This window comes from Papio anubis, chromosome 16 (assembly GCF_008728515.1).
Source record: "Papio anubis isolate 15944 chromosome 16, Panubis1.0, whole genome shotgun sequence".
In the NCBI taxonomy this organism is placed as follows: Eukaryota; Metazoa; Chordata; class Mammalia; order Primates; family Cercopithecidae; genus Papio; species Papio anubis.
Genome location: NC_044991.1, coordinates 65,279,025 through 65,305,835, shown reverse-complemented (window position 1 = coordinate 65,305,835; position 26,811 = coordinate 65,279,025). Strand labels below are relative to the sequence as shown.

The window sequence follows — 26,811 nt, the reverse complement described above, 5'->3', positions numbered from 1 at the left end:
GTTCAACATGGAAAGAGGTGTCCATCGCATATGCATGACGGCACTCCGTTTGTATGCATGATATACTTCAATGTGAGTTTTTTAAAAAAATACAATACTCAAGGGTTCTAAAAGTTCAAAGGGATGGAGAAAAAGGAATCAGTGTTTTTGAGTCACGCTCTGCACCAGGCACTATGCAGGGACTTCTCGGGGGAGCACAGGGCATTTTTGAGGGCAGGCTTGAGGTCAGTGCCTCAAGTCCTGAGTCCCCTCCATACCTTTTTCTGGGAGATAGGGGTTCCAGTAGGGTACACCTCCGAGGGATATTGTGAGCCTTAAACAAGATGCTTTATATGTGAAAATAAGACTGTAAGGCCAGGTGCAGTGGTTCACACCTGTAATCTCAGCACTTTGGGAGGCTGAGGTAGGAGGATCACTTGAGTTCAGGAGTTTGAGACCAGCCTGGGTAACATGGCGAAACCCCATCTCTACAAAAAATACAAAAAAATTAGCCAGGCGTGGTGACGTATTCCTGTAGTCCCAGCTACTCAGGGGGCTGAGGCTGGAGGATTGCTTGAGCCTGGGAGGTGGAGGTTGTAGTGAGCGAAGATTGCACCACTGCACTCCAGCCTGGGAGACAGAGAGAGAGAGTGATCTGGGGCGTTTGTGAGCTGGAGTGTTTGTGAGCAGGGGAGTTTGTGAGCCCAGAAAGCGGAGGGGTAGCTGGGAAGTTTGTGAGCTGGGGCTGGGGAGTTAGGCAGGGACCAGAGGTGAGCACCAGGCAGAGGTGACTTCCTGGGAAGCTGATGACATTTAAGCCTCAGGGAGATTCATCTGCAGGGGCCCCCACCAGGAATCCTAGGAAGCCCAGCAGTGTTCACACAGGGCAGGGACCCAGGTCATTATCAGGAAACATCTGAATGCGCACAATTCTGGGAAACAGGCTCAGAAACGCTTAGAAGAAAGGAATCGAAACTTGAAAGTCTCCAGCAGTTTGTTGTGATTTCTTTTCACATTCTTTATAAATATTTACTTTTGTACTCAATTTATCATTTTCTTTCACTTTTATCTTTTTTTTGTACTCAATTTATCATTTTCTTTTATCTTCTTCTTCTTCTTTTTTTTTTTTTTTTTTTTTTTGAGACAGAGTCTTGCTCTGTCGCCTAGGCTGGAATGCAATTGCGCGATCTCGGCTCACTGTAACCTCTGCCTCCTGGGTTCAAGCAATTCTCCTGCCTCAGTCTCCTGAGTAGCTGGGATTACAGGCACATGCCACCACACCTGGCTACCTTTTGTACTTTTAGTAGAGACAAAGTTTCACCATGTTGGCCAGGCTGGTCTTGAACTCTTGACCTCAGGTAATCCACCTGCCTCAGCCTCCCAAAGTGCTGAAATTACAGGCATGAGCCACCATGCCTGGCTTCTTTTTCTTGAAGATGTTCCCTCAAACTTAAAACCATGATGTGGTATGACAGCCTCCTCATGAGAATGACTAAAAATGAAAAAGCAAAAAATAGATACGCACATATATGTGTGTGTGTATCTACCTATTGGGGGTGTGTGTGTGTGTATCGGGGTGTGTGTGTGTGTGTATATATATATATACACACTCACACACATCTATATAGCCCCTAATATGGGCCAGGTGCTGATTTAGGCCCTGAGGACAGGCTTGTCCCACAGAGCATTCAGACAGACCACCAGTGTGAAGTGAGAGGTGCCATGAGGGAAGGACTAGTGTTCAGAATAATGGGGATACACACACACACACACCGTATGTGTGTATACATATCTACACACACAGTATATACGCACACACACACTGTGTGCACTGCACGCATGAACTAGGTCCTACCACACACACACATACTGTGTGTACCCACACACACACACACACACACACTGTGTGTACCCACACACACACACACAAGGTGTCAGTGAAGATGTGGAACGGCAGGACTCTCCTCCACAGCTGGGAGGAGAGAGGAAGCTGGCGCGGCCGCTCCAGAACACAATTTGCAGTCCCTGAATCTTCGAAAGCAGAACATTTATCTCTCCTTGTGAGGCAGCAACTCCCTCACGGATGACCCAACAGAAATGAGCCCGCATGTCCCCCAAAAGACACATGCAAGAATATTCATAGCAGCTTTCCCCGCACATATCCCACAGCTGAAAACAACCCCAAAATGCAGCACTTGCTGAATGGACATAGAAGCTGTGGTATTGTCATTCCAAGGGCCACTATAGGAATGAGAGAAAACGAAGCACAGCTGTATGCAGCAGCATGGTTGAATCTTGCTAACATGTTCAGTAAAAGATGCCAGACTCTTTCTGGGCGCGGTGGCTCACGCCTGTAACCCCAGGACTTTGGGGAGGCTGAGGCGGGCAGATCAGTTGAGGTCAGGAGTTTGAGGCCAGCCTGGCCAACATGGTGAAACCTCATCTCTACTAAAATACAAAAATTAGCTGGGTGTGGTGGCGCACAACTGTAGTCCCAGTTACTCGGGAGGCTGAGGCAGGAGAATCACTTGAACCCGGGAGGCAGAGGTTGCAGTAAGCCAAGATCGCGCCATTGCACTCCAGCCTGGGCAACAGAGTGAGACTCCATCTCAAAAAAAAAAAAAAAAAAAAGCTAGACACCAGGGCATGCACTGGATGATTGCAAACATACAGAGTTCAAAACCAGGCAAAACTCATCTATGATGTCAGAAGTCAGGAGGCTGGCTATGTTTAAGGGGTGGATAACAAGAGAGGGGTACTTAGAGGTTTCTGGGGTGCTGGGAATAATGTTCCAATTCTTTTTTTTTTTTTTTTTTTTGAGACAGAGTCTCCCTCTGTTGCCCACGCTGGAGTGCAGTGGCACAATCTTGGCTCACTGCAACCTCTGCTTCCCAGGTTCAAGCGATTCTTCTGCCTCAGCCTCATGAGTAGCTGGGACTACAGGTGTGCACCACCATGCTCGGTTAATTTTTGTATTTTTAGTAGAGACAGGGTTTCACCATGTTGGCCTGGCTAGTCTCAAACTCCTGACCTCAGGTGATCCACCTGCCTTGGCCTCCCAAAGTGCTGAAGCATGAGCCACCACGCCTGGCCTGATTCTTGGCTTGAATGTCAGTTTATATGAGCACGTTGAGTTTGGGAAAATTCATCAAGCTGTAGACATGATTTGTGCCTTCTCTGTATACATGATCTACTTTAATGAAACTCTCTCCTCCGATGGTATAAAGTTTAGGCCTCTTAAAACCTGACCTGGTGATGGGGGCAGGGAGCGAGACCTCAAGAACAAGAAATAGGGGAGGTGGGGTGGGATTGTTTGGGCAAAGACAGGAAGACTGGAATCACGTAGGGGCGACCAGTGGGGGTTTGGGGTCAGGGGTTAGAGGGAGGTTTGGTTTTTGATTATTCTACACGGAGAGTCAGTCAACTTTTGCCCAGCCAGGCCTCAAGCCAAGATTTGTACACCAGCCCTGCCCAAGCTGAGCACCCTGGCACCACCAGACCCCACTACCCCTGGAAGATAACTCTTTTTTGGCCAACTCCCCCTTCATTCCTTCCCAGGCCTGGCCAACCCTGCTTGTGGAAACTCTGAGAGGCTGCCCCACACCCAGGTCGTGGCAGCCACCCAAACACTCATCACTGCACTGACAATTTTCCCTCTTCAATCATCAGTCTGATTTTTCTTTTTCCTCTTCCCTGTTTCATGAACCCAAGCTTTTGTGAGGCCTCTTGGAGGCAGACTTCAAGCTTGATGATGTCGCATCTTGTTTCATTGGGGTCCCTGGTGGCCCTGGCGAAGTGGATGGTGCTAACCTATTTTACAGATGAGGAGAGTGAGGGCCAACAAGGTGATGTGACTTAGGGCCAAGATCACCACCCGACAAGGGACAGAGCTAGATTTTAACAATAACTACAGGCCGGGCACGGTGGCTCACGCCTGTAATCCTAACACTTAGGGAGGCCGAGGCGGGTGGATCACAAGGTCAAGAGCTCGAGACCAGCCTGGCCAGTATGGTGAAACCCTGTCTCCACTAAAAATGCAAAAAATTAGCCAGGCATGGTGGTGCACACCTGTAGTCCCAGCTACTTGGGAGCCTGAGGCAGGAGAATTGCTTGAATCCGGCTTACAGAGGTTGCAGTAAGCCAAGATCGCACCACTAAACTCCAGCGGGCGACAGAGCGAGACTCCATCTCAAAAACAAAAGCAAAAACAAAAAAACCCAATAACTACAGTAACAACTTCACTCCTACGTGTCAGCACTAAGCAGTGGCTGGCTCTGTGCTAAGCACTGTGAGTACCTTTGCCCATCCAGTCCTCACGATGACCCAGTAAAGGAAGCTGCAATTCTTATCAGTCCTGTTTTTTTACAACTGACTTTTGAAGTCTTACAGGCACAGAAAAGTACACAAATTATAACAGCCTGATGAGTTTCCACAAACTGAACCCGCCCATGGGACTCACCCCACATTACAAAACAGAACATAAGATATAATACCAAAAGCACTGGTAATAAAAGAGAAGACTCATAAACTGGACTTCATAAAAATTTAACACTTTTCCATCTCATAGAATGTCATAAAGTGAAAAGACAAGCCATGGGATGGGGGAAATATTTGCAAAGTGTATACCTGAGTCTAGCATCCAGAATATATAAAGAACCCTTACAATTCAACAATAGGAAGGTAAATAGTCTGGGTGCAGTGGCTCATGCCTATTATCCCAGTGCTTTAGGAGGCTGAGGCAGGAGGACGCCTTGAGTCCAGGAGTTTAAGACCAGGCTGGGCAACATAGCAAGACCCCATTTCTTAAAAAAAAAAAAACAAAATAAATTAGCTGGACCTGGTGGCACATAATAGTCCCAGCTACTTTGGAGACTGAGGCAGGAGGATCCCTTGAGCCCAGGAGTTTGAGGCTGCAGTGAGCTATGATGGCATCACTGCACTCCAGCCTGGGTGACAGAGTGAGACCTTGTCCCCCTCCCCCCAAAAAATGGGCAAGGGATTTGAATAGGCATTTCTTCATAAAAGCTACACAAATGGCTAATAAGCACCTGAAAAGGTGCTCGTATTCAACATCATTAGCCACTAAGAGATGAAAATCAAAACCACAAAGAGATGCCACTTCACCCCCAGAAGAATGCTATGATCCATAACACAGATGACAAGTGTGAGCGAGGAGGTGGAAAAATTAAAACCTTCATACACTGCTTCTGGAAACATCAAATGGTGCAGCTGTTTTAGCAAACAGTTCAGCAGTTCTTCAAAGGTTAAACATAGAGTTACCATTTTACCTATCAATCTCATTCCTGGTGGAATTACAGAATAAAAAACATATGCCCACATAAAAGTTGTACACAAATATTCACAGGAGCCAAAAGGTAGAAACAGCCCAAGTATCTATCAATGGATGATAGTAACATCCATTCTTTGAATGGAGTGAATAAAGGAATAAACAAAATACAGTATATTCATGCAACGGAATATTATTCCGCAATAAAAAGGAATAAAGTACTGATACATGCTACAACATGGATGAAACATGAACATGTTATTGTAAATGAAAAATGCCACTCACAAAAGACCACATATTGTACAATTTCATTTATATGAAATGTTCAGAATAAATAAACAGATAGAAGATAGATTAGTGGTTGCTTATGGCTGTCGTGGTTGGAGGAGCAGGAGGATAAGGAATGATTTAATGAGTAGTTTTCTTTTAGGATGATGAAAATGTTCTAAAATTAAATTATGGTGATGGTCACACAACTCTTTTTTTTTTTTTGAGACGGAGTCTTGCTCTGTTGCCCAGGCTGGAGTGCAGTGGCCGGCTCTCAGCTCACTGCAAGCTCCGCCTCCTGGGTTTACGCCATTCTCCTGCCTCAGCCTCCCAAGTAGCTGGGACTACAGGCGCCCACCACCTCGCCCGGCTAGTTTTTTGTATTTTTTTTAGTAGAGACGGGGTTTCACCGTGTTAGCCTGGATGGTCTCGATCTCCTGACCTTGTGATCCGCCCGTCTCGGCCTCCCAAAGTGCTGGGATTACAGGCTTGAGCCACCGCGCCCGGCCACACAACTCTTAAATATACTTAAAACCATTGAATTGTACACTTTAAACAGGGGGACTTCACGATATGTGAATTATATCTCAAGCGCAGCACTTTAAAATAAAAAGATACTCCATGCCTTTATTCATGCTGTTTTCCTACTTGAATTGTCCCTACCTTCTCCTTTGCCTTTGGATGTCCAAAAGTAACAGATTTCTAAGGCCTGACTCAAATGCCATTACAGATTTCCTTAATACGTTCCAATCAGAAGCAAGTTTTCTCTCCTCTGAACTCCCACGCCAATCCACCATCATTCACCCAGAGATTATTTAAAAGGCACCTATCATGTGCCTGGCATTTTTGACATTTTACATGATTACTTAAGGTCCCATTTCATCTCTGCTACTCTACTACAAACTTTGAGAGAGAAGATTTTATCTTACCTCCTGCATACTCAGAACCAAGCAATGTGACCAGCACATAGCTGGCATTCAAAGAAGTTATGTGGAATTCATTCTAAATGTCCTTTTTCTCACATCAGCCTCCCCCCAGGAAACAAGTCCTCCATGGAATGTTCTGGGCCTGATTCATTGTTGCACGCCCTAGAGAATAGCCTAGCACTTAATAGAAGTGTGTTTGCTTCTTTGTTTTTTGAGTACACACAAAATGATTAAATGATGATGGCTTTAGTTTCTACCATGACTGTCCAGCCAAAGATTTTAAAAGGAGATGAGACCTAGTTCCAGATTTGGGAGGATGGTACAGATAAGTGCGGATTAGCAATCTAGATGGGGAACTGCAGGAAGGCAGGCATGTTACCTTACAAATATCTACTGGGAACAGAAACCATGAAAAGTACTAGCAGAATTAAAATAGAACCAAATAGTGATGGTTGCACATTATGTGTGTATTTAGTACCACTGAACTGTAAACTTAAAAATGGTTAAGATGGTAAGCTTTATGTTACATATATTTTACAACAATTTTAATAATTGAAAAAATAGAGAAACCCAAATAGAACTTCTAGAAATGAAAAATACAATAACTGAAACATAGAAGTCAGTGGTTGGGTTTGATAGAAGATTAAACAGAGCTAAAGAAAAAAATGAGTGAGGCAGAAGATAAATGATCCAGAATATAGTACAGAGAAGTAGATAGGTGTAAAACATAAAAGAGAAGTTGGGAGACACGGAAGAGAGGCTGAAAATATCTGACATCTATTTAATAGCAGTTTCAGAAAACTAAAAGAGAGAAAATGGGGCAGACACACTAACTGAAGAAATAATGACGGAGAACTTTCCAAAACCGATGAGAGGTACTAATCCACAAATTCAAAAACCCCAACAAATCTCAAGTAAAGTGATAAGAATAAATCCATGTCTAGACATCATAGTAAAGCAGAAAAACATCACAGACAAAGAGAAAAATCTAATGAGCAACCAGAAAATAAGAAAAATAACCTTGAAAGAAATGACAGAGTGAAGAAGGCTTCTAAACAGCAACAACGGAGCCAGGTGATAGTAACATGATACCTTCAATGTGCTGAAAGAAACTAATTACGCAGCTAAAATTCCATGCTCATCAGTATGTACTTAAAGAGGAAGGGTTAAATAAAGACATGCTCAGACAAAAAAGAATAGAGCACAATCTGCTTGTTGAAACTTGTTAAAGTGTATACTTCACGTAGAAGGAATATGAACCCTGACTGAAGGCTTGAGATGAAAGGAGAAGTGAAGCACAAAGAAACCGATCAATCCATCTTCCAGTCTAGTTGAGCATTGACTACATAAAACAATAACATTAATGTCTTGTAGAGTTTATCTTTTTAAAAGAATAGTTAGAATACACCAAAACTATGATGTGTATGTCAAATTAGAGTAGCAGTGTTCTAAGGCCTGGAAGAAGAGCAATGGTACTGATTATATTTAGACTTCAGTAAGTTAAATATTTGTGTTGTAATTTCAATGATAACAGTGCATAATCCCCAAACTAGTGGAGAGGGGAAATAGAATGAAAAAGTAATCGATCCAAAATGGGAAGGAAGGAAGGAAGGGAGAACGGGAGTGGGGGAAGAAGGAAGAAAGGAAGGAGGGAGGCAGGGAGAGAGAGAGGGAGGAAGGAGGGAAGGAAGGAAGGAAAGAAGGAAGGAAGGAAGGGAGTAAAGGAGGGAGGAAGGGAGGGAGGGAAAGGAGGGGAGGGGAGAAATCACAAAATAAGCTAGCGGGTTATCACCCATATACACTGATAAATTATATTAAATATCAAAAGATCAAATGCTCCAGTTAAAAGATGAAGATTCATGAAGATTAATTAAAGAGAAATGGCACAAAAATATTAGGAATAAAAAATTGGACATCACTATAGATGCCGCTAACATTAAAGAAAAAAGAGGCTATTTTGAAAAATTTTGATCCAATAAATTTGAAATTTTAAGTGAAATGAGCAATATACTAGAAGGTATAACATTCCAATTTTGATTTAAGACAAAATAAAAAACCCTAGATAGTCCTCTAACAATTAAAGAAATTGAATCAGTTGTTAAAACCCTTCCCATAAGAAAACTTCAACCTCAGATGGCTTCACTGGTAAGTTCTATCTAACATTCATCTTTGATAATCTCTTCCAGAGAACAGAAAAAGAGTGAATAAACTCCAATTCATTTTATGAGGCTGAACTACTTAGGAGGCTGAGGTGGGGGTATCCCTTGAGCCCAAGAGTTCAAGACTGCAGTGAGCTATGATCAAGCCACTGCACTCCAGCTTGAGTGACAGAGAATGAGATCCTGTCTCTAAAAAAAAAAATGAATAAATAAAAAATAAATATCAGCCTCCCAAAATTCAACATTATTAAAAAATACCACAACCCCCTAGAATCCATTCTCCTCTCTGCAGTCAGAGGGAGTTTCTCAAACATAAATCCAATCATGCATGCCCTTGCCTGGCCATTCAATGTCTCCCTGTTGTCCTTACCATGAGCTGCGTGGTCTGGTGCAGGCCCGCCTCTCTCTGTCAGTTCCCCAGTCACCCATTCTACTCTAACCAAACTGGACTTTTTTGATTTCTCAAAATATCCCAAACTCTTTCCCTCTTTAGGACCTTTGCACAAAGCTGTTTTGTTTAGGATAGTGGTGTTCTACTTATTTCTTATACCCTAAAAGTTAGAGACATAACACAGTAATTTATTGCTGGGCACGGTGGCTCACACCTGTAATCCCAGCACTTTGGGAGGCCGAGGTGGGCAGATCACCTGAGATTGGGAGTTCAAGACCAGCCTGACCAACGTGGTGAAACCCTGTCTCCACTAAAAATACAAAAATTAGCCAGGTGTGGTGGCGGGCGCCTGTCGTCCCAGCTACTCGGGAGGCTGAGGCAGGAGAATTGCTTGAACCTGGGAGGTGGAGGTTGCAGTGAGCCGAGATCACACCACTGCATTCCAGCCTGGGTGATAGAGCGAGACTCCATCTCAAAAACAAAAACAAAAACAAAACAGTAATTTATTATGCTTCTGGGGTTGACTGTGTCCAGCTGAGTGTTTCTTTCTGCAGTTGCAGTCAGGTGGGGGATAGGGCTGCAGTCATCTGAGGCTCGAGGGCTGAATGTTCAAGACAGCACATTCACATGGTGGGCAGTTGATTCTTGCTGTTGGCTAAGAGCCCAGTTACATGGTTGGCCACTCCATGTGGCTTAGAATTCTCCCATCATGGCAGCTGGATTCCAAGAGGAAGTGGCCTAAGAAACAAGAGTCCCAAAAACCCAGAAGCAAAAGCTACTGGAGTAGTTAAAGGTTACATCCAGAAATAAGACAGCATCACTCCTGCCTTATTCCATTGGTCGAAGCCATCACAGGTCCCACCCAGAATCAAGGCTGGAAAAATAGACTCCATCTCCTGCTGAAGGAGTGGTGAGTCACACTGCATAAAAGTGGGGGCGATGGAAGATATTGTTGAAGCCATCTTTGGAAAATGCAGTCTGCCGTCGCTAGTCTCTTCTTATCATTCATGCCTGCCCTTAAATGTTTCAGGCCTTTCCCTGTCCACCCTACCAAGGGTGGTCACTATGTCATGTCACTCTATTTTAATTTTTGTCATAGCACGTATTATTACCTGGCATTATGTGATATCATTGTATAATATTTGCCTTCCTACAGCTGAACCTAAGCTCCTTGAGAGTTGGGACTTTGTCTTGCTCAATGCTATGTCGCTCCCTCCTCATGAGGGCAGGGCACATGGTAGGTGCCCAGAGACTTACTGAATTATTGAATGAAGCTTCTGGGGAAGGGTTGCACTCGGCAGGCAGGAAGCTCTTTTGAACATCCAGAGATGAACCTTGTGAGAACAGGCTACTGCACACGTCATTGAGTTCCCTGTTACCAGCAGGGTTCATGCAGGGACAGGATGGGCTGCCTCCAGGAGTGCCAGAGAAAGAACGTGGACTCAGAGCAAGAGGCTGGTCCTTCCCCATGCTGGACCTCAGCTCTTCTCACCTTGGGAGCCAGCCTCTCTTCTTTCCTTTGGCTCCTCTTAAAGTCACCCTAATCCCTCTGGTACTCTGAGGATAATGAGCCAGGATTTACGGCTCCACCTCAATCCCTAATATTGTCACTGTCCATTCAACCTCTCCTAGGCTCTGCTTTCCAGAGAAAACCCACAACGGTTATTTCTCCTCCCTTTCCCCTAACCCCGCCCCACCAGGCTTATCTTCCTATTTCAAGTTTTCTGGCAGAGAACACAGCTCCCGTGTGGTGGGCATTGGGCTGGAGGCCTCCCACACACAAACTTGAGGGAGGTCACTCTGTTAGAAGCCTCCAAAGGCGCCCTATTGCCTAGAGGAATGTTTTCTCCATACCCCAGGCCCTTTAGATTAAAGCAAATCCTTCCTTGAAACCACCACCTCCAGCACCACACTGAGCACTCACTCTGTGCCTGGCACTGTGTTCTGGGCTTTGCCTGTTTGACCTCACGGAATTCTCCATAATTCCTCAGGAGGCTCCTCAGGTCACATGGTATGGGGACTTGGGGCTGGAACATTCTCTGTTCAGACCACACAATTGCGAAACACTGTGTGACCTGGTTTGGTTTTGTTTTTGTAACTCTGTCTTCCAAACCATATTGTACCTGATCCCCTAATGGCACAGCACAGAGTAGTAGAGCTGCTTTTGGTGGAGTGGGGAGTAGGGGGGTCAGGAGCCCTGCCTCCTCAATGCTCCCACCTTCTTCCTTGAAGCAGCTCCCCCAAACCACTGAGGCACCACATCCATCATGCTCCCCATGGTGGGACCAAGGAAGCAGAGCGGATGATCAGGCAGACTCTGGAGTCAGAGAGCCCTGTGCTTTCCAGCTGTGCAAACCTGGGCCTCGGTTTCCTCCTGCAGCATCGGGCTGATGGACATGCCTACTTTGGGAGGGTTACTATGAGGATTAAACAAGTTGGGGATGGCAGGGCCTTATCACCCAGGAGGTGCACCTTGCATGTGGGCCTGGTTTATCAGCAGTCTCTGGGGTTTAGGGGAGCTCCTCAACACCTCCCTCTGGACTCAAAACCGTAGGCCCAGGGCCGGGAGCTGAGGAGTTGAGGCAGCCCTGACCCCTGCCAGGGACACAGGCCGATCAGCTGTGCCGGCTCTACTCACAGCTGGTGCGTTGCAGGCAGATGCAGGGAGGCGAAGCTGCTAATGAATCTGTCAGTTTCCAGAATGTCCCTCCCGCCCCACCCCAACAGAATGCCCCTGCCCTGACAGGCGCCACAGGAGGGCTGAGGCCCAGCTGGCAGCAGACCCAAACATTGGCTGAACCACTGGGAAACTCTGTAATGAACGGTCCCCCAAGCTGGAGGCATTAACCTTGCTGCCCACCTGGAAGTCTGGGCTCTGAGGTTAACCCTTTCCTTCCCAGCCCCAGCCCCAGCCCCAAGAGCTCAGCTCGTGGCAGAAGGGCTGCATTGATTACCCATTGCTGCTGAACTAGTGACCCAAAAACATAGCAGCTGGAACTAACAGTGGTTTCTCTGTTTCGTGGCTTCGCTGGGTGGTTCTGACTCAAGGGGTTTTCACGAGGTGTCGGCCTTGGTGGCAGTCCTCTTCAGGCTCAGCTGGTGGAGGATCAAATTCCAAACTCATTTACTACCTGTTGGCAGGCCTCAGAAGATCTATCTCCGAGATCATCTGTATGAGTTCAAGGTTACAGTGAATCTATGATTGTACCACTGCAGCCTGGATGACAGAGTAAGAAGAAAGAAAGGAAGAGGAGAGGGGAGAGGAGAGGAGAGCGGAGGGGAGAGGAGCGGAGGGGAGAGGAGGGGAGGGGAGGGGGAAAGAAAGGCAGAGGAAGGAAGGAAGGAAGGGAGGGAGGGAGGGAGGGAGGGCGGGAGGGAAAAAGGAAGGGAAAACATCTGTTGAATTGAAAAAAAGATTTAAGTCCTTGTGCAGCTGATAAAACTACAACTTTGAAACATAAATTCGTTGGAATCACAGAACTCCAGGCTCAAAGGGGACTCGGAAACCATCCAACCAAACTGTTTTCTCATTTTCAGAAGAGGAAACTGAGGCCCAGAGACAGGAAGGACTACCCAGGCTGCAGTCACAAGGACAGAGATGAGAAGCCAGGCCTCTGGGGTGACCCCTCACCTGATGATTTCCATCAGTCACAAGGCCCATCTGCCTTCTGTCACCACCTAATCTTTACCACTGGCATTTGACAAATGCTAACAGGTCACTCCATCAGCCATTGGCAGAAAGGCTGGAAGTCACTGGGAAGCCTTCTTTCTGGTAAATTATTTTCTCAGTTTTGGAAATACCTAAAGAGGCACAATCAGTCTAGAAAATAGGCCAGGTGCCGTGGCTCCAGCCTATAATCTCAACACTTTGAGAGGCCGAGGCAGGAGAATTGCTTGAGGGCAAGAGTTTGAGACCAGTCTGGGCAACCTACGAAGACCCTATCTCTACTAAAAATGTGAAAATTAGCTGGGCATGGTGGTGCATGCCTGTACTCCCAGCTACTCAGGAGACCAAGGCCAGAGGATTGCTTGAGCCCAGGAGTTTGTGGTTACAGTGGGCTATGATCACACCACTGCACTCTAGCCTGGGCAACAGAGTGAGACTCTGTCTCTTAAATTAAAAGAAAAAAAAAAAAAGGAAGGAAAGAAAAAAAAAAAAACAATGATTTACCCCAAATCAAGCACCAGATCTGCTTTGGAAAACTCTCCACTGTGAGTTTCTCCCAGGTGGAGGCCTAGACTGGTTGAGCTGGCAGGGGCCAGAGACCCTCTAGGCTAATTCCAGAAGGGGTAACTGAGGCCAGAGAGGAACAGAGACTTTCCTGAGGTCACACAGGTCATCAGTGTCGGGGCTGGGACCAGAACCAAGGCCCCTTCACCCTCAGGCCAGTGTCTCCACACAAGGCTGCAGGTGGTGGGCCAGGATTAACTTAAAGAAAGCTACAGACTCTGATTCGAGACCAGCAGATTCTTCTTAGAACAAGGGGTTCTTACTGAGACTGCAGTCAGCTACGCAGACTCCTGCCCTAGATACTCATCAGGGAGTACTTCTACTTGCAAAAGTGGCAAACTAGTGTTCCAAAAAGATCCAAATTAGTTTCCAACATTTAAAATCGAGAGATTCTTACATGCAAACCTAGGTTTTCAGCTTCCTCTTAGAAAAATCGGACAATCTGGCGATGCAATCCTGCATGCCAGCACCTGGTTGACCTGAGCAGTGGCTGTCTGCAGAGGCAGGCACACCGTCTGTCTCTCCTGTCCGAGTGGTCCAAATTCTCTCCTCCTCACTACCTTTTCAGCCTTTATAGGCATTGGAGTTTGCAGCCTCTCTTCTATTTGAGTCTGCAGGATACCCTCTGTAACGTACTTCCCCGGTAAGTGGCTTCTTTTGCTGCCTCCAGGGACCAGGAGTTCACTACCAGTCTGTTCCATTGTTGGCCAGGTAGATGGCGGTGGGGAGAGCTTGACTGGAACCACAGCATATCTGAAACAGTGTGTAACAGGTCATACTATAATGCAATCCCAGAGCCTAATAAACTTTATTGCCTTATAACCAGAACTCTCCGTCCTTGTTTTGGCTGAGGAGATAAGAAATCTACCACTAGGACTTTATAGACTTGCAGGCCATTCAAATAAAGTCCAGACGCTGCTGCATTCCGGGTAAACTAGGGGCCAGGTCTGGATGGTCTTTTTGAGATTTCAAAGGCAACCATGGCAAATATCAAAAGAGAGTTTGGAGGTCCTACCTACTTTGGGTTCTTAAGCAATGACAGCTCTCAAATAAATTGCTTTCCCATGACGCGCCAGGCTGAGCTGACTCCTGACCTTGCCAGGAGCTGTCACCACCATCCCTGTGTCATAATACATGGGAGGAAGCAGGGAGGGTCTCATAGCAATGTCAAGCCACTGAGCCCTTCATCAGGAGACGGCCTGGGAAATCTGAGCAGACACTCTTTATAAAGTTCTTGGCAAGCTTCAAAGTTTGGAATGTTAAAATAGCAATGGCTTTGTTCCTACCACACTTATCAGCAGTCCAATCTCAAAGCCAACAGAAACATTAGTCTGGACTATTGGATCTGGGAGGGGCCTTATATGCTTCATCTCATCCCATTCTGCACCTTAACCAAGAAGCTCCTCATAGCACCTGAGCCGTGAAGCGTCAGCCAGCCTCGGTGGGACAACGTGTCTTCCTGGTCATGGGACAGAAGCCCTCCCCACTGGACCATCTGTCTCTTGGCCCAGTTTTATCCTCAAGGCAAGAACCATTTTAATGCTCCAGCTTCATCCACAGCCATTGAACCCCACTGTCCTTGCTTTTTCTTCACTTACAGGCTCAACTATTCCCTGTCATCCATTCCTTCCTGGCAGGACTTGGTTTTGAGGCCTGGTCACCCTCCTGCAATTGGCCAGGGTCCTTCTCCAGCATCTTCTTACAACAGCTGTGACCTTAAGAGGACACAGTTCATACTCCGGGACCTCCTGATGGGGTCCAGCTGTGCCCCATCTCAGGCTCTCACTCTCTGAGTTTGCACATATTGTTCTGTATCAGCAAACAACTTGATTTGGCAGATATGTAGCTTGTTACTCGAGCAATAGCAATTCATGAAGTCCCCACAACCTTATGAGATAGAGCCTATTATTATCCTTCCCAGTGTACAGATGATGAAACCAAGACACAGGGAAGTGAAGTCACTTGGCCAAAGAGCAGGTTAGGTAATAAGTTCCAGACTTCAACTCAGATTATTGGAGTCTGGAGCTGCTGCCTGTAAGCACCCCAGTACTGTCTCTCATTGCAGTTGTTCATGTTAAACATGGGGACGAGGCTTCCAGGGAGATCTGGAAATACTTAAGCCTTCCTGATACATCAGCCCCTTGTCAAGAATTGATTTGTCCCAAGTCACCCAGTTCTGCAGTGATGGAGTTGAGACTTCAACTGGGTTCCAAATTCAGGGCTCTTTGCCCAAGACAAGAGCACGTGAGTGGACTAATCTGATTTAATTGAAATAGAAACAAATCCTCCAGGGTAGAAATGGCACAGAGATACTATCCAGGGAAGCAGAATGCATGTAACCTGGCTTTGAGCCCAGATGCAGATCTGACAGGCCACAGTGACACAGTGGGCCCCCGGGCCAAGGAAAGGAGAGAACTGCCCAATCTAAGTATCTGAGAGTTTGAAAGAGCACGTGTTAGGAAATACACAGAAACCTCATTAATTCAGAGCCCAATAACTCAGAAGCCATCACGATCTCTGTGGGATGAGGTACATATCGCATTAATCTGGAGATTGGCAAACTCTTTCTTGTAAGGGGCCAGATAGTAAAGATGTTGGGAAAGGCAGACACAGCCTGCTGGCCCTTGCATGGTTGCATAAGAGCCTGCCTCTGCCCTGGAACATTTCCACACAGGAAAGTAAAGAACCCTCAAAGCCTGTGCTGGGTATATCACCTCTCTTGGAAATGTCTTTTCCTGTTCTGGGCTTGATGTGTACTTTTTTTTTTTTTTGAGACAGAGTCTCGCTCTGTCACCCAGGCTGGAGTGCAATGGCGCGATATCAGCTCACTGCAACCTCTGCCCCCCAGGTTCAAGCGATTCTCCTGCCTCAGCCTCCCAAGTAGCTGGGATTACAGGCACCTGCCACCATACCTGGCTAATTTTTGTATTTTTTAATTTTTTTAGTAGAGATGGGGTTTCACCATGTCAGTCAGGCTGGTCTCAAACTCCTGACCTCAGGTGATCTACACCCCTCGGCCTCCCACAGTGCTGGGATTACAGGCGTGAGCCACCACGCCTGGCTGATGTGTATTCTTTAGTCTGCTTAGACACAGGTGCCGTATGACACCTGGCCAGCCCACTGCTATATGTGTTCCTGGCAGAGAGGGAACAGAGTCCCTCACCTGCAGCACAAAAGGGGGGCTGCAGGAGTGCAATAGTGAGCATTGGTTCCCGAGCGAGACCCGCTGGCCATGGGGGACTGATGCTCACTATTGAGGCTGATCTTGCTCTGTCTCTTCTCTAGGTGAATAAAGCATTGTGCCATCCAAGGCCTGTGCAAGTGGCTTTCTTGGCAACCCCAGCACCTGCAAACCATGCAGTGGGTCGGCATTCTTGGACTGCCGCTCCTAGTGGCAGGCATTAGAACGCTTTGCCATCCTCTGTGCAGTGGGGCTACTTCCTCTGGAGGTTGTAACACGTGTCATGTGCTCAAAATATTTTAGACATTGTAGGCCACCATACAGCCTTCGTCTCAACTACTCAACTCTGCCGTTTTATGGCAAAAGCCGCCATAAACAAACAGGTGGGACTGTGTTCTAGTCAAACTTTATTTACAAGAACAGGCCAAGGGAAGTTTGCTGACTCGTGCACTAGCTATGGGAAAGGCACATCACCATAAACAAACCAGGCTCTCACAGACTGCCAAACCTACTTATAAGAACTTGTCAGGCCAGGTGCGGTGGCTCACGCTTGTAATCCCAGCACTTTGGGAGGCAGAGGTGGGAGGGTTGCTTGAGGCTAGGAGTTCAAGACGAGCCTGGGTAACATAGCAAAATCCCATCTCTACAAAAAATTTTAAAAATCAGCCAGGTATGGTGGCTTGAGCCTACGAGTTCAAGACTGCTGTGAGCTATGATTTTGCCACTGCACTCCAGCCTGGCTGGCAGAGTGAGATCCTGTCTCAAAGAAATACAAAATAAAAGAAATTTTCAAACTCTTAAGCAGTACCCATTTGCTCACAATGGATAAGCAATCCATTCTTAATTAATTAATTAATTAATTAATTTTTATTTTTTAAAAAAATTTAATAAAATTTTAAATTTTATTAATTAATTAAATTAATTAATTTAATTAAGAATCCTTCATTAAATTAATTAATTAATTATGTCTTGAGATGGAGTTTCACTCTTGTTGCCCAGGCTGGAGTGCAGTGGTACGATCTTGGCTCACGGCAACCTCTGCCTCCCAGGTTCAAGTGATTCTCCTGCCTCAGCCTCCAGAGTAGCTGAGATTACAGGCACCCACCACCACGCCCGGCTAATTTTTGTATTTTTAGTAGAGATGGGGTTTCATCCTGTTGGCCAGGCTGGTCTCAAACTCCTGACCTCAGGTGATCCATCCGCCTCAGCCTCCCAAAGTGCTGGGATTACAGGCGTGAGCCACCATGTCCGCCGTCTCAATAAATTAAAACAGTAACATTTATACAGAGAGAAAGAGAGAAAGAGAGAAGCAAAAAGAGCTCTACTTCTCAGCAATTTTAGCCCTAGTCCTTTTGACATAAAACAATTACTACACTTGTGCCATCTCCATCGTCTTTGAGGCCCAGTGGCATTGTTCATCTTGCCTGAGCCCCCACAACACTGGGAGAGGTGGGTAAAGCACAACCCTCTCATGTGACAGATGAGGACATTGAGGCACAGCATAGTCATATATCCTAGATTCCAGAATTAATAAAGTACAAGTCAGTTCTCAAACTCACATCTATCAGGTTATAAACTTGACTGTCCTTTCTACTGCCCAACATTCCTTCCCTCACAACTTTAAGAGTAATCAAATTATTTCTTTTAAAATAGAATATTGTTCATGTAACATTGCATTAGATAAGCCCAGATGAGTAAGATTTTATCGCGTAGGTTCCCTGTAGTTTGCGGTAACAAACAGCAACAATTCAGGAGGCAGGAGGCAGCAGCAGAAACTTGGAGCACTATTTCCTTTCTTGGACCTCAGTTTCCCCTGGTGTAAAACAAGGCTGCAGATCTTCTACATCTGGCATTCTCCAACAAGCAATACAGGGTGATGGAAAGAGAGCTGGAGATAAGAGGGACTTGGGGCTGAATCCTCGTTCCATCTATACCAGCATCACACTCTTGGGCAAGTCACAACATCCCTGAGCCTCTGTTTCCTCATCTGTAAAGTGGGGATATTGTGAAGTCACAGGATTATTGTGGTTAATAAATGGTGGGGAGGGGGGAGGAGTTTACAGATATAGCCCAATAACTGGCTCATCACTTCATAGGTAGTCAAATGTTCACTACTCACTTCAGAACCCTGCAGCATGATTTGCAAATATTCTGTGGGGTGGGGCTGTCTTTCCTTTTTTATAGGGTCCAAATGAAGACTTTCCAGTTCTTAATTTTGAGAAAGTCCAATTTATGTACTTTTCTGTTGCTTGTGCTTTTGGTGTTATATTTAAGAAGGCTTTGCTGAAACCAGGGTCATGAAGATTTACTCATATTTTCTTCGAAGAGGTTTATAGTTTTACTTCTTACTTCTAGGTCTATGATCCATTCTGAATTGATTTTTATGTATGGTGTGAAGAAGAGGCCAAACTTCATCATTTTGCATGTGAATATTCAGTTGTTCCAGCACTATTTGTTGAAGAGGCTATTCTTTCCCCATTGAAGAGTACTGGCACTGTTGAAAATCAATTGGCCATAATGTGAGGATTAGTGCCTAGACGCTAAATTCCATTCAGTTATGTCTGTCTTTATGACAGTACTACACAGTCTTGATTGTTGTAGCTCTGTAGTAAGTTCTGAAATCGGGGCTCACAGAGTGAGTCCTCCAACTTTGCTCTTCTTTCTCAAGATTGACAATTTCCATATGAATTTTAACATCAGCTTGTCAATGTCTACAAAAAAAGGCCTGCTGGAATCTTGATAGGAATTGCATTGAATAGGTAGATCATTTTGGGAAGTATTTGTGTGTGTGTGTGTGTGTATATATATATATTTGTTTGTTTGTTTGTTTGTTTGTTTGAGATGGAGTCTCATTCTGTCGCCCAGGCTGGAGTACAATGACACAATCTCAGCTCACTGCAACCTCTGCCTCCCATGTTCAAGCGATTCTCCTGCCTCAGTCTCCCGAGTAGCTTGGATTACAGGCACCCACCACCATGCCCGGCTAATCTTTGTATTTTTAGTAGAGACAAGGTTTCGCCATGTTGGCCATGCTGGTTTCAAACTCCTGACCTCAGGTGATCTGCCCACCTCAGCCTCCCAAAGTGCTGGGATTACAGGCATGAACCACTGTGCCCGGCCGTATTGGCATCCTAATAATACTGTTTTCCAATCCACAAACATGGGATGTCTTTCTCTTTATTTAGGCCTTCTTTTCAACAATATTTGTTATTTTCAGAGTATGACTTTTGCACGTCTAATGTTGAATTTATTCATAATTATTTTATTGTTTATGATGCTCTTGAAACATTTTCTTAATTCTATTTTTTCTATTTTTTCCTTTTTCTGTTTTTGGATTGTTCATTGCTAGTGTTTAGAAATACAATTAATTTTTTTTTTTTGTATATTGGTCTTTCATCCTGCCACCTTGCTGAGCTTGCTTATTAGGTTCTAGAAATTTTTTAGTGGATTATTTAGGATTTGCTGTATACAAGATCATGTCACCTGTAAATATCAATAAAATATCAATAGTTTTACTTCTTCCTTTCCAGTCTGAATGTCTTTTATTTCATTTTCTTGCCTGATTGCCCTCACCAGAACATTCAGTACGCTGTTGAATAGAAATGGAGAAAAGCATCTTTGTCTTTTTCCTGATTTTTTTTTTTTTTTTGAGACTGAGTGCAGTGGCGTGATCTTGGCTCACTGCAAGCTCTGTCTCCCGGGTTCATGCCAGTCTTGCGCCTCAGCCTCCTGAGTAGCTGGGACTACAGGTGTCTGCCATCACACTTGGCTTTTTTTTTTTTTTCGTATTTTTAGTAGAGACGGGGTTTCACCGTGTTAGCCAGGATGGTCTTGATGTCCTGACCACATGATCTGCCCGCCTCTGCCTCCTAAAGTGCTGGGATTACAGGTGTGAACCACCGCGCCTGGACTGTTCCTGATTTTTTCTCTTTTTAGTTTTTAGGAGACAGGGTCTCACTTATGCTGCCCAGGCTGGTCTCAAACTCTAGACCTCAAGCAATCCTCCCACCTCAGCCCCCAAAGCACTGGGATTATAGGTATCAGCCACTGTGCCTGGTCTTAGGGGGACATTTGGTAGTTTTTCATCATTAAGTATGTTGTTAGCTATGAGTAGTCCATAGAAGCTATTTATTAGGTTGGAGCAATTGTCTTCTATTCCTAGTTTGTTGTCTCCACAAATTCTAATATGTTGGGTTTTAATTTTCATTCAGTTCAAAATACATTCTGATTTCCCTTTTGATTTATTTTTTACCCATATTTTGTTTGGAAGCATGTTACTTAGTTTCCAAATATCTGGGGATTTTCCGGGGATCTTTTCAGTATTGATTTAACATTTTTTTTTTTTTTTTGAGATGGAGTCTTGCTCTGTCGCCCAGGCTGGAGTGCAGTGGTGCAATCTCGGCTCACTGCAGCCTCCGCCTTTCAGGTTCAAGTGATTCTCCTGCCTCAGCCTCCTGAGTAGGTGGGATTACAGGCATCCACAATCATGCCCGGCTAAGTTTTGTATTTTTATTAGAGACAGGGTTTCACCATGTTGGCCAGTCTGGTCTCCAACTCCTGACCTCAGGTGATTTGTCTGCCTTGGCCTCCCAAAGTGCTGAGATTACAGGCATGAGTCACTGCGCCCGGCCTCGATTTTAATTTTCACTGTGGTCAGAGAATGTACTTTCTTTCTATGACTTGAATCCTTTAATTTTTTTTTTAAATAAAAATTTAGTCAGTTTGCTAGAGAACTTTTGAATTTATTGTTTTATGGCCTAGAATGTGGCCTATATTGGTAAATCTTACTTGGACACTTGAGAAGAATTTGTATTTTGCTGTTGTTGGGTAGAGTACTCTAGAAATGTCAATCAGGTCAAGGTTAACGGTGTTGTATGAGTCTACTACAATCCTGACTTTCTGCCTACTTATTGGTCTTAGTCTGCTCAGGCTGCTATAACAAATACCATAGACAGGATGGCATAAATAATAAGCATTTATTTTTCACAGTTATGGAGGCTGGAATTCTGAGAACAGAGTGTTAGTCTAGTTGGGTTATGGCAAGAACCCACTTCATGACTTGTAGACAAGCCACCTTTCTGTGTCCTCACAGGATGAGGACAGAGAGAGAGGGAGCAAATTCTCTGTGTTTCTTCTTATAAGGGCAGTAATCCCATGATGAGGGCTTCACCCTCATTACCTAATTTTCTCCCAAAGACCCCATCTCCAAATACCACCATATTGAGGATTCAAGTTTCAACATACAATTTTTGGAGAGGAGGGAGGACACAAACATTTAGTCTACAGCATTATTCTATCAATTATTAAGATAAGGGTATTGAAATATCCACTATAATTGTGATTTGTCTATTTTCTTTGCAGTTCCATTGGTTTTTCCATTATATATTTTAAAACTCTGTTATTAAATGCATAAGTGTTTAAGATTATCATGTCCTCTTAATTGACCCCTGTATTATTGCAAAATGACCTCATCTATCCCTGATAAATACTTCTTTTCTCTGAAATCTAGTTTGCCTGATATTATTTAGATTTTTTTTGTCTGATGTAGGTATGATATATCTCTTCATTTAAACTATTTGTGTCTTCATATTTAAAGTTTGCTTCTTGTAGGCAGCATATACTTGGTCTTGCCTTTTTTAAAAAATCCAATCTATTGGCTGGGCACAGTGGCTCACGCCTGTAATCCCAGCACTTTGGGAAGCCAAGGCGAGTGGATCACGAGGTCAGGAGATCGAGACCATCCTGGCCAACAAGGTGAAACCCCATGTCTACTAAAAATACAAAAAATTAGCTGGACGTGGTGGTATGCACCTGTGGTCCCAGCTACACAGGAGGCTGAGGCAGGAAAATTGCTTGAACCTGGGAGGCAGAGGTTGCAGTGAGCCGAGATCATGCCACTGCAATCGAGCCTGGGCGACAAGGCAAGACTCCATATAAAAAAAAAAAAATCCAATCTAGCTCTGCCTTTTCATTGAGATATTTAGACCATTTACATTTAATGTGATTACTGGTATGATTAGGCTTTAGTGTATCATCTTGCTATTTATTTTCTGTTTGTTTATCTGTTTTCTGTTCATTTTCCTTTTTCTGTCATCTTTTGGAATAACGGAATAATTTTTACAATTTCATCGTATCTCCTTTGTTGACTTCTTAGTTACAACTCTTAGTTTTGTTATTTTCGTGGTTGTTTGAGACTTTTAGTGTACTTGTTACCTTATTACATTGTACTTTCTTTTTTTTTCTTTTTTCTTTTTTTTTTTTTGAGACGGAATCTCCCTCTGTCGCCCGGGCTGGAGTGCAGTGGCTGGATCTCAGCTCACTGCAAGCTCCACCTCCCGGGTTCACGCTATTCTCCTGCCTCAGCCTCCCAAGTAGCTGGGACTACAGGCGCCCGCCTCCTCGCCCGGCTAGTTTTTTGTATTTTTTAGTAGAGACGGGGTTTCACCGTGTTACCAGGATGGTCTCGATCTCCTGACCTCGTGATCTGCCCGTCTTGGCCTCCCAAAGTGCTGGGATTACAGGCTTGAGCCACCGCGGCCGGCCACATTGTACTTTCAAGTGATATAACGCTTCACAAATACTATAAGAACTTCACAAGAGTATAATTCCATTTATCCCCTTCTGACCTTTATGTTGCTGTTGTACATTTCACTATTTTTCCCAAATGTATTATTATTTTTGCTTAGTCAATTGTCTTTTAAAGAGATTTAAATCAGGTAAATATTATATACTTTCCTATGTAGTTATCATTTTCAGTGCACTTTGTGTAGATTCAGATCTCCATCTGGTATGATTTTTCTTCTGTCTGAAAAGACATTTCTTATTGTTCAAGTCCAGTGGTGATGAATTCTTTCAGTTTTTGTTGCTGTGATAGCCTTTATTTCACTTTCATTTTTGAAAGAAATTTTTGCTAAGTATAGAACTGTAGACCAATGTTGTTTTGTTTTGCTTTGCTTTGTTTCTTTCAGCACTTTAAAGATGTTATGGTATTTTTTCTGGCTTACGTAGTTTCTAAGAAGTCTGATGTCATTCTTATCTTTGTTCTTCTGTATATAATGCTTCTTTTTACCCAATTACCACTGGTTCAGCAATTCAACTATGATGGGTTTTAATGTGTGTAGTTTTCTCATGTTTATTCTTTTTGAGGTTTACTGAGCTTCTTGGATCTATGGCTTTATAATTTTCACCAAATTTCTTTGACATTTCTTCAAAAATGTTTTCTGTCTCTTTCCCTCTTTCCTCTCTTTTCAGTATGTATTTTTGATTGTCGGTACTGTCTCACAGGTTCCTCCAGTTAGTCTTTGTCCGGACTTTTCTCTCTGTGCTTTATTTTGAATAATTTCTATTTACATGTCTTTAATGTTATACTAATCTTTTCTTTTGCAATGTCCAATCTGCTGTTAATCTCATTGAGATTAATTTCAAATATTCTTCATCTCTAAGAATTTGCTTTGGATTTAAGTCATATACATCCCATGTCTTTCCTCATTATGTTCATGTTTTCCTTTATCTCCTTGAGTACTTGTAACATTAATAGCTATCTTAAGACTTTTGTCAGCTAATTCAATAATCTGTGTCATTCTGGGTCTACTAATTTATTTTTCTCCTAGCTCTGGGCCATAGTTTTCTACTTTTCTGCATGCCTGGTGACTTTTTGTTGGATGATAAACACAGTGAATTTTACATTGCTGAGTGCTAGGTTCTGTTGTATTTCTTTAAATAGGGTTAGGCTTTGTCCTGCCATGCAGTTAAGTTACCTGTGGATCTATTTAAGGTCTACTGTTAAGCTATTCTTTTATGGCAAGCTGTGAGCAGCTTTTACTCTAGGGATAATTTAGCCCTACTACAAAAGCATAATCTTTTTGAGGATTCTACCAATGCTGTCTGTATTACAAGGTCTCTCCCCATTCTAGTTAGTGTAAACCTTAACTATTCCCAGACTTTTTTGAGTTCTGAGAATTATCTGGTCTATTGCTTTCTGTTTGTTCTTTCTGTTTGATCTCATGGTGTTTCATCCCACACATGTACTGACTGGAACTCTCTTAAGGGTCAGAGGATCCTCTGCAGAGCTCCTGAGCTCTGTCTCTGTTCAGATACTTCCTATTATTTTTCCCTGCAAGTTCCAGCCACCTCAGCCTTCCTGACTCACTTAAGGGTCAGGGGACCATCTACAGAGTTCCTGATCTCTGTTTCTGTTCAGAGACTTCCTGTTATTTTTCCCTGCAAGTTCAAGCCACCTTAGCCTTCCTGAACTCTAATTTCTGTCTCCTCAATTCAGTGATACGATGGATCTCTGGTTCCCTATCTTTGTGCTGCACACTGGAAGTGCCCTGAATAAGTAAGGTAGGCAATCATAGCCTTCTATCTGTTTTCCTTCTCTCAGGGATTTACAGTTCTGTAAATCTATTGTCCAATGCCTGAAACACTTGTTTTATATATTTTGTCTGCTTTTATAGTTGTTTATAGTAAAGGGCAATTCCCACAGAATTTAATCCTTCATAGGTAGGAATGAAAGGCTCTAACTTAGTTGTTTTCATTATTGATTTGTACTTCAGAATATCATTTAACTAATAGATGATGACTTTATTAAAGATTGGTAGAGACTTCTAAGAAAATTGTGTTTGGCTGGACATGGTGGTGCACACTCGTAGTCCCACCTACTCCGGAGTCTGAGGTGGGAGGATCACTTGAGCCCAGGAGTTCTGGGCTATGCTGTTTGGGTGCCTGCAATAAGTTTGGCTTTAATATGGCAAACTCTTGGGATTGGGGGACCATCAGGTTGCCTAAGGAGGGGTAAACCAGCCCAGGTCAGAAATGGAGCAGGTCAAGACTCCCATGCTGATGAGTAGTGGAATTATACAAATTAACTCATAATGGATCAAAGACCTAAATGTAAGAGCTAAAAGTATAAATCCTAGGACTAAATCTTCATGATCTTGGATTTGGCAGTGTTTACTTAGATATGACCCCAAAACAGGCAAAAGAAAAAATAAATTGGAATTCATCAAAATTAAAACCTTATGTGTATCAAAGGACACTATCAAGAGAGTAAAAGGACAACACACAGGGTGGGAGAAAATATTTGAAAATCATGTATCTGATTAAGGGTTTAGTATCCAGAATATTTAAAGAATGTTTCCAACTCAACAACAGAAAAGGTAACTCAGCTCAACAATGGGCAGAGGACTTGAACAGACATTTCTCCAAAGGCGATACACAAATGGCCAACAAGCCATTTGGCCATGTTGTTATGGCCAACATGACAAGATGCTCAACGTCATTAGAAAAATGCAAATCAAAACCACTTCACACCACTTCATGCCTATTAGGATGGCTATTGTTACGGCTTCAATTGTGTTTTCCTCCCCCACTCCACCCCCCCCAACAACCCGGCAAAAAGCAAAAAATATATTGGAGTCCTAACCCTCAGCATTTGTAAATGTGACCTTATTTGGAAATAGGGTCTTCGCAGACTTAATCAAGATGAGGTTATTAAGGTAGGCCTTAATCCAATGACTGGTGTCCTTAAAAGAAGGGAAATTTGGACACAGAAACTAGGGAAGATGGCCATTTAGGGAGACGGCAGCAGAGGTTATAGTTATGTTGCCACAAGCCAAGAAATGCTTGGAGCTACCAGGAACTGAAGAAGGCAAAAAAAAAAAAAAAAAAAAAAAAAATCCTTTTCTAGAGGCTTCAGGGGAAGCATGGCCCTGAAAACACCTTGATTCTGGATTTCTAGTTTCCAGAACTGTGAGACAATAAACTTCTGTTGTTTTAAACTACCCAGTTGGTGGGTTTTTTTTATGGAGCCCTCGGACACTAATACAGCTATAATTTTTAAATGAAAAATAACAAGTTTTGGCCAAGAGTAGTGTTTTTTTTGTTTGTTTGTTTTGTTTGTTTTTAAATTTTACTTGTCTACTTGGCTGGGCCATGGAGCTCAGACATTTGGTCAAATGTTATTCTGGATGTTTCTGTGAAGATGTTTTTGGGATGAGATTAACATTTAACTTGTTGGATCTAGAGTAAAGCAAATTATCTTCCCTAACCTGAGTGGGCCTCGGCCAATTAGCTGAAGGCTTTAATAGAACAAAGACTGACCTCCCCTCCCCCTAGGCAAGAAGGAATTTTGCCAGCAGATTTCCTTTGAACTGCAACTCTTCCCTAGGTCTCCAGCTGCCAGACTACCCCAACAGATTTGGGATTTGCCAAACCTCCACAATTGTGTGAGCCAATTCCTTAAAATAATTTTTTCCCTTTCTTGATGTATGTTTTTCTAGAGAACCCTGACTAATACAGTGAGGATGTGGAGAAACTGGAAGGCTCATACATCGTTGGTGGAAATGGAAAATGGTGCAGCCACTCTGGAAGACCATTTGGAGGTTCCTCA

The 26,811-nt window shown here is 43.9% G+C and overlaps 1 long non-coding RNA gene across 1 annotated transcript; it reads left to right on the top strand.

Annotated features, from left to right (window-relative positions):
• LOC116270806 lies at nucleotides 1–26,811 on the top strand. The gene is made up of 2 exons (XR_004179070.1): nucleotides 1–72; nucleotides 26,702–26,811. It is a non-coding gene; the product is annotated as an uncharacterized LOC116270806 (long non-coding RNA).